We start from the raw sequence: 12110 nt of genomic DNA, 5'->3' as shown, positions 1-12110 counted from the left end.
TCCCATGTAGCTTGGACCACATGGGTGTGCCACCACACCCAGCTAATTTTTTGATTTTTTGTAAAGATAAGAGTCTCACTTTCTAGCCCAGGCTGGTGTCAAACTCCTAGGTGCAAGTGATGTGCCTGCCTCAACCTCCCAAAGTGTTGGGATTACACGTGTAAGCCACCATGCCTGGCCGAAAATACCTATTTAGTAGTAAATTATGAACCTTTGAGTTGTATTTTCTGACTTTAAATAAAAATATTCCTCTTCCATTAGTTATATTTTAACAACCCCACTACCATCCTGATATAAAGAACCCGAGGTACAAAGTGATTCACCAAACCAAGCTGTGCCACTTCAATGAGCTAAAATCTACTCTCCTGCTCTGTAAGCTTCCAGGCTCTTTTCTTGTAACCGAGCCAAGTCACCAGCTTTGCCTTGGGCCAAATGAAAAGATCAAAACATTCTTTGTAGAATGGAAAACATAGGTGAAATCAAAATAGCTAGAAAATTCAACCTATCACTTGAAATTTCTTTTCTTTTCTTTTCTTTTTTTTTTTTTTTTGAGATGGAGTCTCGCTCTGTCTCCCAGGCTGGAGGGCAGTGGCGTGATCTCGGCTCACTGCAAGCTCTGCCTCCCGGGTTCACACCATTCTCCTGCCTCAGCCTCCCAAGTAGCTGGGACTACAGGCGCCCGCCACCATGCCCGGCTAATTTTTTGTATTTTTAGTAGAGATGGGTTTTCACCGTGTTAGCTAGGATGGTATCAATCTCCTGACCTCGTGATCCACCTGCCTCGGCCTCCCAAAGTGCTGGGATGACAGGTGTGAGCCACGCGCCCGGCCATCACTTGAAATTTCAAGAGTAAAAATTAAGGTAAAAAAATCAATCTTACTTTTAAAGTAAGTTCAACTGTATCTTCCTCTGTCTTGTTTCGTGCCTTGTTTTATACACGTGCTTTGTTTCAGATGTGTCTCTCCCAGGGGCAGGGTCCCATTTTTTGTTATTTTAAAATACAATATTTGGAAAACGTCCCGCAGGATAATATACACCGTCCATTATCAGGTTTTAGTCACTAGGGCTGAAACTAAGCATCTAGACGCTGAGTCCAGACAGAACTGTGCTATTCTTTGTTTAACAGAGCACATGGTTGACATTTAATAAATGTTAGATAATAAAAATAGAAGCAGTACTTCAAAGTAACAATATCTGAAGAATCTCATTAAGCACAAAGTAAGGTAAACAGACCACCATCACACATCTGGATTTGCATAAAAAAGCACCTTCCCCTTCCATTATAAAAGACAGGGACCTGTTGGACAGCATGTTTCACCCAACACCGTGGTAAGAGAAGGGAAAACAGGGCTCTTTGTTCAGCTCTCTTCCCTAATTATACCTTCGATCTGAATAAAGAAAATATAGCACGCATGATCAGGAATAATTTATCAGTAAATAGCAATGGAGTAGGGGGTTAATCACTTTATCAATAACAGGGTGAGCAGAAATGGACAGATGGAAGCACCAAATTATTGACATCAGCATGAAACAGAAAAGGAAATTCAAAGCCAGAGGAGATGAGTCAAGAAATTAAACTTGGTTTCCATGTTAATTCAAAATTGTTTGTTTGGGAGCTGAAGGAAGAGGGAAGCGATGATAACTCCAGCAGAGAAACTGCTCATTAATATCCTAGCAAAACAATAACCTCTGATAATAGGAAATATTATGATGTCTCCAGAGAAAAGAGAGAAATTCAGATTTACTCTCCCATCCATGGAGCTCACGGATTCTTTAACACAGTATATTCCACCAAGCTGAATAAATATTAACAAGAAGGTTAAAACATTGATTAGGGGAAATACTTCACATTACTGACATCTGGAAACAAACAAACCAGCTAAAAACAAAGCAGACGGGAGATGCAGGCTGTTTTATTCCTCTGGAAGTAATGCTGGTGATTTGTGGTTCCAGCTGCCCAGCTTGAGGTAGGGATTGGGAAGTAGGAAGCAGAGGGAATGGGAGGTGGGAGGGAACATTTCCTTGGTGCAAAGCTATTGAAGGCTGGGTTTATTACAGTGTTTTATGAAGCAATACAAGAGATTACCCAAACATCTTCAGCTAGCATCAAGACTGCACTGGACACCTAATAAAACAAGTAGCTTGGCCGGGCACCGTGGCTCACGCCTGTAATCCCAGTACTTTGGAAAGCCGAGGTGGGTGGATCATTTGAGGTCAGGAGTTGGAGACCAGCCTGGCCAATATGGTGAAACCCCGCCCCTACTAAAAATACAAAAATCAGCTGGGGGTGGTGGCAGGCACCTGTAGTCTCAGCTACTTGGGAGGCTGAGGCAAAAGAATCGCTTGAAACTGGGAGGCAGAGGTCACAGTGAGCCGAGATCACATCACTGCACTCCAGCCTGGGCAACAGAGTGAGACTCCATCTCCAAAACAAAACAAAACAGAACAAAAAACAAATAAACAAAAAAACCCTCAAGAAACAAAAAACAAATGGCTTGTAAAAAACTGCTAAATCTTCTAGATAATTGAATCTATATAAATTCTCTCCTGTCTAGCCTTTCCGTGTCACATTACTTCATAATACTTGTCTAATCTTAGGCAAAACAAGAATAAGAAGCCGGAGGTTACAAGAAGAATCTGGGAAGGGACTCCTCCTTACGTTCACACACTTTACAAACGGTCTTTCTCTTTCTATTCTTTAGTTACCAAAGAGCATGGGGGTGCTGGGAAAGGTCAGCCCAGCTGCCTGATGCTAAATAAAACTGCTCTTAACTCTTAGTATCATTGGATCTCTGGAGGTGGGGGGAAAACATGAAGCTTCCCTGGTGTCTTGCCGGCCATCGTGCAGTTAAGACTTCAAGGCACCTCATCTCTTTTGCCACACTGTTCACAGGCATCTTGAAGGGAAAAACGAAATTCCTGGCAAGTTGGCATAATGTCAGTGCATCAGTAGATCCTACTGAGATTCTTTAAAGAAAAAAAACAAACCGTACATTTTCACAGCTCATCCCAACTGTCCTTGCCGTATGTTCCTGTATGCAGTAGACTTTTTGGACTATGAGGAAATCAAAAAACAAAGTGTAGCAACTGGCCAGGCATGGTGGCTCACACCTGTAATCCCAGCACTTTGGGAGGCTGAGGCTGGAGGATCGCTTGAGGTCAGGAGTTCAAGACCAGCCTGGTCAATATGGCAAAACCCCATCTCTACTAAAAATACAAAAATTAGCCGGATGTGGTGGTGCATGCCTGTAATCCCAGCTACTTGGGAAGTTGAGGCAGGAGAATCGCTTGAACCCAGGAAGTGGAGGTTGCAGTGAGCTGAGATCTCACCACTGCACAGCCTGGGTGACAGAGGGAGACTCTGTTTCAAAAACAAACAACAGACAAACCAAAGTGTAGCAACTGACCTCTTACGAGATATTTTATATTATAAGTGGCAGGCAAGAAATAAAAGACTAAATTCCAAATCTTTTCATTACTCAATATCCATGAACACCCTCCCCGCTCCCCAGTCCCTGGCAACCACTAATCTACTTTCTATGAATTTTCTTATTCTACACATTTCATATAAAGGAATCATACAATATGTGACCATACAACTGGGGACTGCCTTCTCCACCTAGCAGAAAGTTTTCAAGATTCAGTATGTCGCATGTTATCTGTACTTTATTTCTGTTCTAAGGGCAAATAATATTCCCCTATATGAATATACCATATTTGGTTTACCTAATCAGTTGACAGACTCTAAAGTACTTTCAATTCTGAGATTTTATGACACAGATGTTATGCACACAATTATGGATTATGTCCAGCATGAATGACTCGACTCGATTTAGCTCTGGAACTGTATTTGCCACATCTTGCTAGACATCTGTAAGTTGAGACATCTGTAAGTTGCTACCTAAAACTCAACATGGCCAAAATTACACTGATTTTCCCCTCAAAGCCTATCTCTGCTCTATGCCTTGCAATTGTTAACCAATCTCTTTGGTTCACAGAAAGTCTTTTTTTTTTTTTTGAGACAGGGTCTTGCCCTGCAGCCCAGGCTGGAGTGCAGGGGTGCGATCTGGGCTCACTGCAAGCTCTGCCTCCTGGGTTCACGCCATTCTCCTGCCTCAGCCTCCCGGGTAGCTGGGACTACAGGCGCCCGCCACCACACCCGGCTAATTTTTTTTTGTATTTTTAGTAGAGGCGGGGTTTCACTGTGTTAGTCAGGATGGTCTCGATCTCCTGACCTTGTGATCCTCCCGCCTCGGCCTCCCAAAGTGCTGGAATTACAGGCGTGAGCCAGTGCGCCCGGCCAAGTCTTTTGTTTTTTAAAGTCCTCCCTTTCCTGTATGCTACATATTAACTTATATGCTAACATTTATAATTTCTACCTCAACTACACCATTTCTCCCCTTTCTGTTCCTACTTTACCAAATGTAAGCCTCTTGTTCAGATATTATATCACTCCGCTAGTCTTCCTGCCTCCCAACTCTCCTTTGCCTACTCTATTCTACTTTAATGTAATTCAGTTGCTGAGTTAATCTCTTTAATGTTTAGTTATGTTCAAGTCATTCCCAAGATCAAACACCTTGAATGGAATGCAAACTTCTCAGAATTTCTACCCCTTAGTCCAGTGTAGAGAACCGCAATTTAGGGAGGGAGAAAAGCAGAAAACTAATATTCATGTACTTGTCACTATTAGGCTGTAAACACCTTTAAGTACGAAACTATTTCTGCAGCCAGGTAAAAAAGACAAAGCTTTGGTGGAAGACAGACCTTATCTTGAATCCTAGCTGTGCCACTGGGAACTTCATAATCACTACTAGCTTCAGTTACAGCCTCTGTAAAGATGGAGAAAAACCACTTACCTTATGAGGTTTTTGTGAAGACAGGAGTCACGTATGTAGTGTACAGCACCTGACACATAGTTTGTACTCATTAAGTTGTAGCTAATATTTTTATTTTTTATTTTTTTTGGTTGCTGGGCTGGAGTGCAGATCATGGGTCACTGCAAACTCTGCCTCCTGGGCTCAAGTGATCCTCCCACTTCAGCCTCCCAAGTAGCTGGGACTACAGGCACACATCACCTCACCTAGCTGATTTTTCTATTTTTCTGTAAGATGATGTTTCACCATGTTGCCCAAACTGGTCTTGAACTCTTGGGCTCCAGTGACAAGTGATCCACCCTCCTCAGCCTACCAAAGTGCTAGGATTACAGGTGTGAGCCACCATGTCTGGCCAGCCATTACTTTTTTTTTTTTTTTTTTTGAGACAGAGTCTTGCTCTGTTGCCCAGGCTGGAGTGCAGTGGCGTGATCTCGGCTCACTGCAACCTCTGCCTCTCGGGTCCAAGCGATTCCCCTGCCTCAGCCTCCCGAGTTGCTGGGACTACAGGCGCCTGCCACCACACTCAGCTACTTTTTTGTACTTTAGTAGAAACAGGGTTTCACCCTGTTGGCCAGGATGGTCTCCATCTCCTGACCTCGTGATCCGCCCGCCTTGGCCTCCCAAAGTGCTGGGATTATAGGCGTGAGCCACCATGCCTGGCCAGCTATTACTTTTAATACTCATCTTGGAAGTTTCTGAAGTACATTTCGGACTAAGGGAAAAGCAAAGGTGGAGTCAGGGCCTGGAATGTGAGGTGGGGAGACTCGAAGGAGCCTAAGCCTTACTGGGGATGAGGGCTCACAATGGACAGTAGAGGGAAATAAAGCTGGCCAAATTACAAACATCTCCGAAACAAAGCAGAGTTTAATCTCGATACAGCAGTAACCATAGCCACTGCAGGTTCTTGGGCAGGCAAGTAGCATAATGAAAGGAATGTTTTGGGGCAAACCTGGTGGGTAGCCATTTGTGACAGGCTGATGAGCGGAGGCAGCGATCTATGCAGGTGTTTTAGACATGGAGCTGTGCCACAAGATAACCTGCTACAGTGGAAACAGAGCAAGGGGTAAATCAGAGAATTTTGAAAGAAAAAAAATCATAGCACCAAGTGACAAATACTGTAAAGGACCCTAACATCCACCTTCCTTTCCCTAAGGCCTATGATTCATTTTTTTCCTCAAACCATCTTCAAACACCCTGCTCTGCTGCAAAGCTTTCTGAAACAAAGCTGGGAATAAGTTAACCAATTAATCAATCAACTCTATAGTCACGGCTGCCAAGCTGTTCTGGCCCTAGATAGAAAGATTCCTGCATTTAATCTGCTTCGGTATGCCCAGCCTTAATTGCATGTCAGATCAGTACATCTTTGAAGAGAGAGGAAGAAAAGAGTTGAGAATGTAAGTTAATCATAACGCATGTTTAAAGATGCAGAACCGGCTGGGCACCATGGCTCACGCCTGTGAGCTTTGGGAGGGCCCAGGCAGGCAGATAGCTTGAGGTCAGGAGTTTGAGACCAGCCTGGCCAACATGGTGAAACCCAGTGTCTACTACAAATATAAAAATTAGCTGGGCATGGTGGCACGTGCCTTTAGTCCCAGCTACTCAGGAGGCTTAGGCAGGAGAATTGCTTAAACCTGGAGGCAGAGGTTGCAGTAAGCCAAGATTGCACCGCTACACGCTAGCCTGGGCAACAGAGTGACACTCTCTCTAGAGAAGAAAAGAAAAAAAAGAAAAGAAAAGAGAGAGAGAAGGAAGGGAGGGAGGGAGGGAGAGAAACAGAACCTTCCCCAAACACTCCTATTAGAATGCCAATACCCCCACCAGAAGTAAACATTAGGCTCTGTAGGTATTGCAGGTAAATATCACTGACTGTCCCACCAGGATTTATCCCAAAGAGGCCAATTTCCAAAAGGAAAAGAAAAAAAAAAAAAACAGTAGAGAAGATTTGAGTCTTTTACTCTCAGTAGGTGGCAAGCTATAGAAACAGTTTTGTCTAATCTCCTTTCCTGTCACTTGAAGTGTTGGTTTGTAAATATTTGATTGCATGAAAGCATCCAAGTTATCTGGGACTTATTCTCACTGGCTGGAACAGTTTCTCTGGTGGAGCATTTGCTTGCTATACTATCTGGTTAGCTCATATTCTGGGGACTCGACTTCTACAAAGTCTCCAAATTTCGTAAGCCTTTCAGAACAGGCCATTACTCAGGACATGAGCTGAAGCGGAGATAAGACCTCCAGTGTCTCCTCAGCCAATGCTCAGCAAGTCTTCTTGGAACCAGGAAAGTCAGATCTTCTTCCACAAAAGCCTCCAGTTGTTGTAAACTGGCAGTGAGACCATGATGAAAGAAGAGATGAAACTGTTTTATCAGACTGCAGGTAACAGTAAACTAAAGTAAGCTGTCAAAATAAAGATACTTCAAAGAACAGGAGAAAAAGAATTTTCCAGGGACAGATTTCAGTGGGTGACATTAAAATTACACTCTAGTTGGGTGCAGTGGCTCACACCTGTAATCCCAACACTTTGGGAGGCTGAGATGGGAAGACTGGCCTGGTGGCGTATCCCTGCAGTCCCAGTTACTGAGGAGGCTGAGGTGGGAGGATAGCTTGAGCCCAGGAGGTCGAGTCTGCAGTGAGTCGTGTTTGTGCCACCGCACTCTAGCCTCAGTGACAGAACAAGACCCTGTCACAAAAATAAAATAAACAAATGAAAGAACACTGTTATCGGGAGCAACACAGAAGGTCGGGAAAGATGGAGCTTACCTGAGAATACCTAAGCAAGCTAGCGAGCAAGCTCTGGCTCTATTTTCCTGTGCTGTCAATTTCACATTCAGAGTTGAAGGGGCCTTGGAGAGAATTGTCATCCAACTTCCTCAGTGTAAGACGAGAACACTGAGCCCAGATAAGTAAATGACTTGTTGTAGGTTAGATAACCAGCTGATATCAGCACAGAGACTAGAAGGAACTCAGTTTAGTTTGGTCTTGCTTCCCTGGTATGTACGGGCCTCTCCCTATGCATAGGAGGGGAAGGCAGAGAGGAATCCCAGAAATCCTGTCATATGCTAGACTTTAGGCCATGATGTCTGGTGCTGTTTCTATAGAAAAGGTTTCAAAGTGCTATTATGATTGGAATATGAAAATCACTTATGCTCTTTAGTTCAGGAGACGTGGTGATCGATGCATGTTTTAGGAAGACAAAACACAAACTCTCACTAAATAACCACAACATAACTCAGATCTCCATTAAGACTTAAAAGAAAGTAAGCAGCTTATATATTTGAATACAGATGTTTCAAAACTATGAAGATCTAGCTTTAACTGGAAGATAAACCAAGTAGTATTAGCACATTGCATATGGGAGCCTGCAGCAAGGTTTTACCTGAAAACCACTACAGGTAAACATAATCACTGAAAAGTTTCTGGAACATCTACCATTCCACTTCACCCCTTTACAACAGTAGTCCCCAAACATCACAAGTCCAATACATAGGTTTCTCTAAAACCAAGGCTCTCACTAAATCAAATGTAATCAAAAGGGTACTTTTTCTTTACACTTAAAAGAACAATCAGGCTAAACAAGTGTATTATTACAGAGGTCAGCAACTTTTTTTTTTTTTTTTTTTTAATGGGGCTCGATGCAGTGGCTCACACCTGTAATTTCAGCATGCTGGGAAGCTGAGCTGGGAGAATCATTGGAGGACAGAAGTTCCAGACTAGCCAGGGTGACATAGTGAGACCCTGTCTCTAAAAAAAATTGAAAAGTTAGCCAGGCATGGTGGCACGTGCCTGTATTCCCAGCTACTCGGGAGACAGAGGCAGGATTACTTAAGCCCAGAAGTGCAAGGCTGAGGTGAGCTATGACTGCACCACTGCACACCAGTCTGGGTGACAGAGAGAAACCCTGTCTCTAAAAAATAAAAAGAACACACATATACTCACCCCTAAGAGTCTAGGGTTTAGACACACCAAAACCATAATATTACAGGAAATATGGCTGTATTAGCAAGCGAGATACCTACATATTCTTGCCTATTTTTCTCTTCTCCTATTTTAAGTACTTAAGATCCTGAAATGGGGCTGGGCACGGTGGCTCACGCCTGTAATGTCAGCACTTTGGGGGGCCGAGGTGGGCGGATCACGAGGTCAGGAGATGGAGACCATCCTGGCTAACATGGTGAAACCCCGTCTCTACTAAAAATGCAAAAAATTAGCCGGGCTTTGTAGCAGGCGCCAGTAGTCCCAGCTACTCTGGAGGCTGAGGCAGGAGAATGGCGTGAACCTAGGAGGCGGGGTTTGCAGTGAGCTGAGATCGCGCCACTGCACTCCAGCCTGGGTGACAGAGAGAGACTCCGTCTCAAAAAAAAAAATTCTGAAATGGAAAATAAAAAACGAAAAATGTTGAGGAGATACCAGCCTCATGCCTAGTAATTTCTCATTTAATCCTCACAACTGTTAGGTTGGATATTATTTACTTCAATTTATAGATGAGAAAATGGAAACAGAGAGGGTAACTCACTCAAGGCCACACAGCAAGTAAGTAGAAGAGTTGAAACTGAATCCAGATCATCTAAGTTCAGGTTCTTTTCACTACACCAACAGTTCTCAAAGTGTGGTCTGCAAACCTTAACTCCCAGGGATTCAAAACTATTGTCATAGGCTGGGCGCAGTGGCTCATGCCTGTAATCCTGGCATTTGGAGGCTCAGGCAGGAGGATGGCTTGAAGTTAAGAGTTGGGAGGCCAGCCTGAGCAACGCAATAAGACCCCATTTCTACAAAAAATAATTTTAAAAAAATTATCTGGGCATGGTGGCATGCACCTGTAGTCCCAGCTACTAAGGAGGCTGAGATGGGAGGATCCCTTGAGCCCAGGAGTTTAAGGCTGTAGTGAGCTATAACTGCACCACTGCACTTCAGCCTGGATGACAGAGCAAGAACAGAGACAGACTGCAAAAAAGAAAAAAGAAAAAACAACAACAAAACAACAAAAAAACAAACTCAAACCCAAAAACTTTTCATAAAATTACTGAGACACCATATGCCTTTTCACCATGTTGACAATTGCACTGATGGTGCAAAATCAATAGAGGGTGAAGCTGTTGGTGGCTTAGCAGGAATCAAAGTTGTACCAAATTTCATTAACACTGTATTTGTCACTGCTGCAGACTTGCAATAGACACTGCCAGTTTCACTTAAGAATGTCCTTGACGAAGCAGTAAATTTTAATAATTTTATGAAATCTCAACCCTCGAGTACACATCTTTTTAATATTTTGTGTGGAAAAAAGTTAAGTATGCATGAAGCAACCCTGCCGCATACCACAGTACCATGGTTGTGGCTGAAGGAAAAGTAGTAGCTACTTTTTTTTTTTTTTGAGATGGAGTCTCACTCTGACGCCAGACTGGAGTGCAGTGGCGTGATCTTGGCTCACTGCAACCTCCACCTCCCGAGTTCAAGCGATTCCCCTGCCTCAGCCTCTTGAGTAGCTGTGACTACAGGCACGTGCCACCATGCTCGGTTAATTTTGTATTTTAGTAGAGATGGGATTTCACCATGTTGGCCAGGATGGTCTCGATCGCCTGACCTCGTGATCCGCCCACCTTGGCCTCCCAAAGTCCTGGGATTACAGACATGAGCCACCACGCCCGACCTTTTTTTTTTTTTTTAATGGAAGACCATTTTAACATGAAAGAATGACTGGTAAGCAATTGCCATTCAGACTTGAATATTTGGCAATTATCTTCTCACTCAAAAATGAAAAAAAGTGAGCCTGTCATTTCAAGGAAAACTGTATTTGTTGCCAATGATAAAATTCAAGATTCCAAGGAAAAATTAGAATTTTGTGAAATTTGCATTTGCCATGGGACTTTTCTGATGAGATCAGTTGTGATATTAACAAATGTGACTTTTTGATATTATTATATAAAGAAATGTGTCAGTATTTGGAAGAACTCCATAATTCGGCAAACCAGTATTTTCCAAATGACCAATACAGGATATTACAAAATCATGCATGGGTAAAAGATACCACTCTTCACATAAAGTGTAAAATGGATCAGTGGATTTTTTAGTTTAACAGAGTACCAAAACTTCCTCGATATGATTTCAGATTCCACACTGCAGCTATCTTTGAAGGAACTATCACTTGCCAAGTTTTGTAGTAGTATCAGAGAAGAATATCCATAATTATCTGAAAAGGTTATTCAAATATTTCTCCATTTAAAAAATATATATCCATGTGAAGCTGGATTTTCTTTATATACTTCAACATATCACCACAGGGCTGGACACAGTGGCTCACCTGAGGTCAGGAGTTCGAGAAAAGCCTGGCCGACGTGGCGAAACCCCGTTTCATGCTGAGGCAGGATAATCACTTGAACCCAGGTGGTGGCGGTTGCAGTGAGCTGAGATTGCACCAGTGCACTCCAGCCTGGGTGACAGAGTGAGACTCTGTCTCAAAAAAAAAAAAAAACCATGAAAGACTGTGTGCAGACGCATACATGAGAATCCAGCTGTCTTCTATTATGCCAGTCATTAAAGAGATTTCAAAAACTACATAAACCTCAATTTTTTAATTGTGGAAAATAGTGATTTTTCATAAGAATGTGATTTATGTTCACATGTAATTTGGTTTACTATTTTTAAATAGTAAATTTTTAAATTTTAAATTTTAAACTATTTTTAAATTTTTCTCATTTATCATATTTTCTTTTAAATTTCTAATATAGTAACTATTGATAGATATAATTCACATGAATACAAGCTTCTCCATAAAGTCTTTCATAATTTTTAAGAGTGTCAAGTGGTCCTGGCCAGGTGTGGTGGCTCATACTTATAATCCCACCACTTTGGGAAGGTGAGGCTTGCTTGAGTCCAGGAGTTTGAGACCAGCCTAGGCAACATGGAGAAATGTCATCTCTACAAAAAAATAAATAAATAAATTAGCCAGGCCTGGCGGTGCACACCTTTGGTCCCAGATATTTGGGAGGCTGAGAAGGGAGGGTCACTTGAGTCCAGGAGGTCAAGGCTGCATGAGCCATGTTAGTGCCACTGCACTCCAGCCTGGGTGACAGAGCAAGACCCTGTCTCAAACAACAACAACAACACAAAAAAAACCAGATATATATTTTTAAAAAGTGGTCATGAGATCAAAAAGATTGAAAAGTGCTGCATTATGTCATGCTATTTGCCTTTAATATTTAAAATAATGATAGTAGAAAAAAATGTCTTTGTACAGATGCCTCC

This window comes from Macaca nemestrina, chromosome 12 (assembly GCF_043159975.1).
Source record: "Macaca nemestrina isolate mMacNem1 chromosome 12, mMacNem.hap1, whole genome shotgun sequence".
NCBI lineage: Eukaryota > Metazoa > Chordata > Mammalia > Primates > Cercopithecidae > Macaca > Macaca nemestrina.
This window is presented reverse-complemented; position numbering follows the sequence as displayed.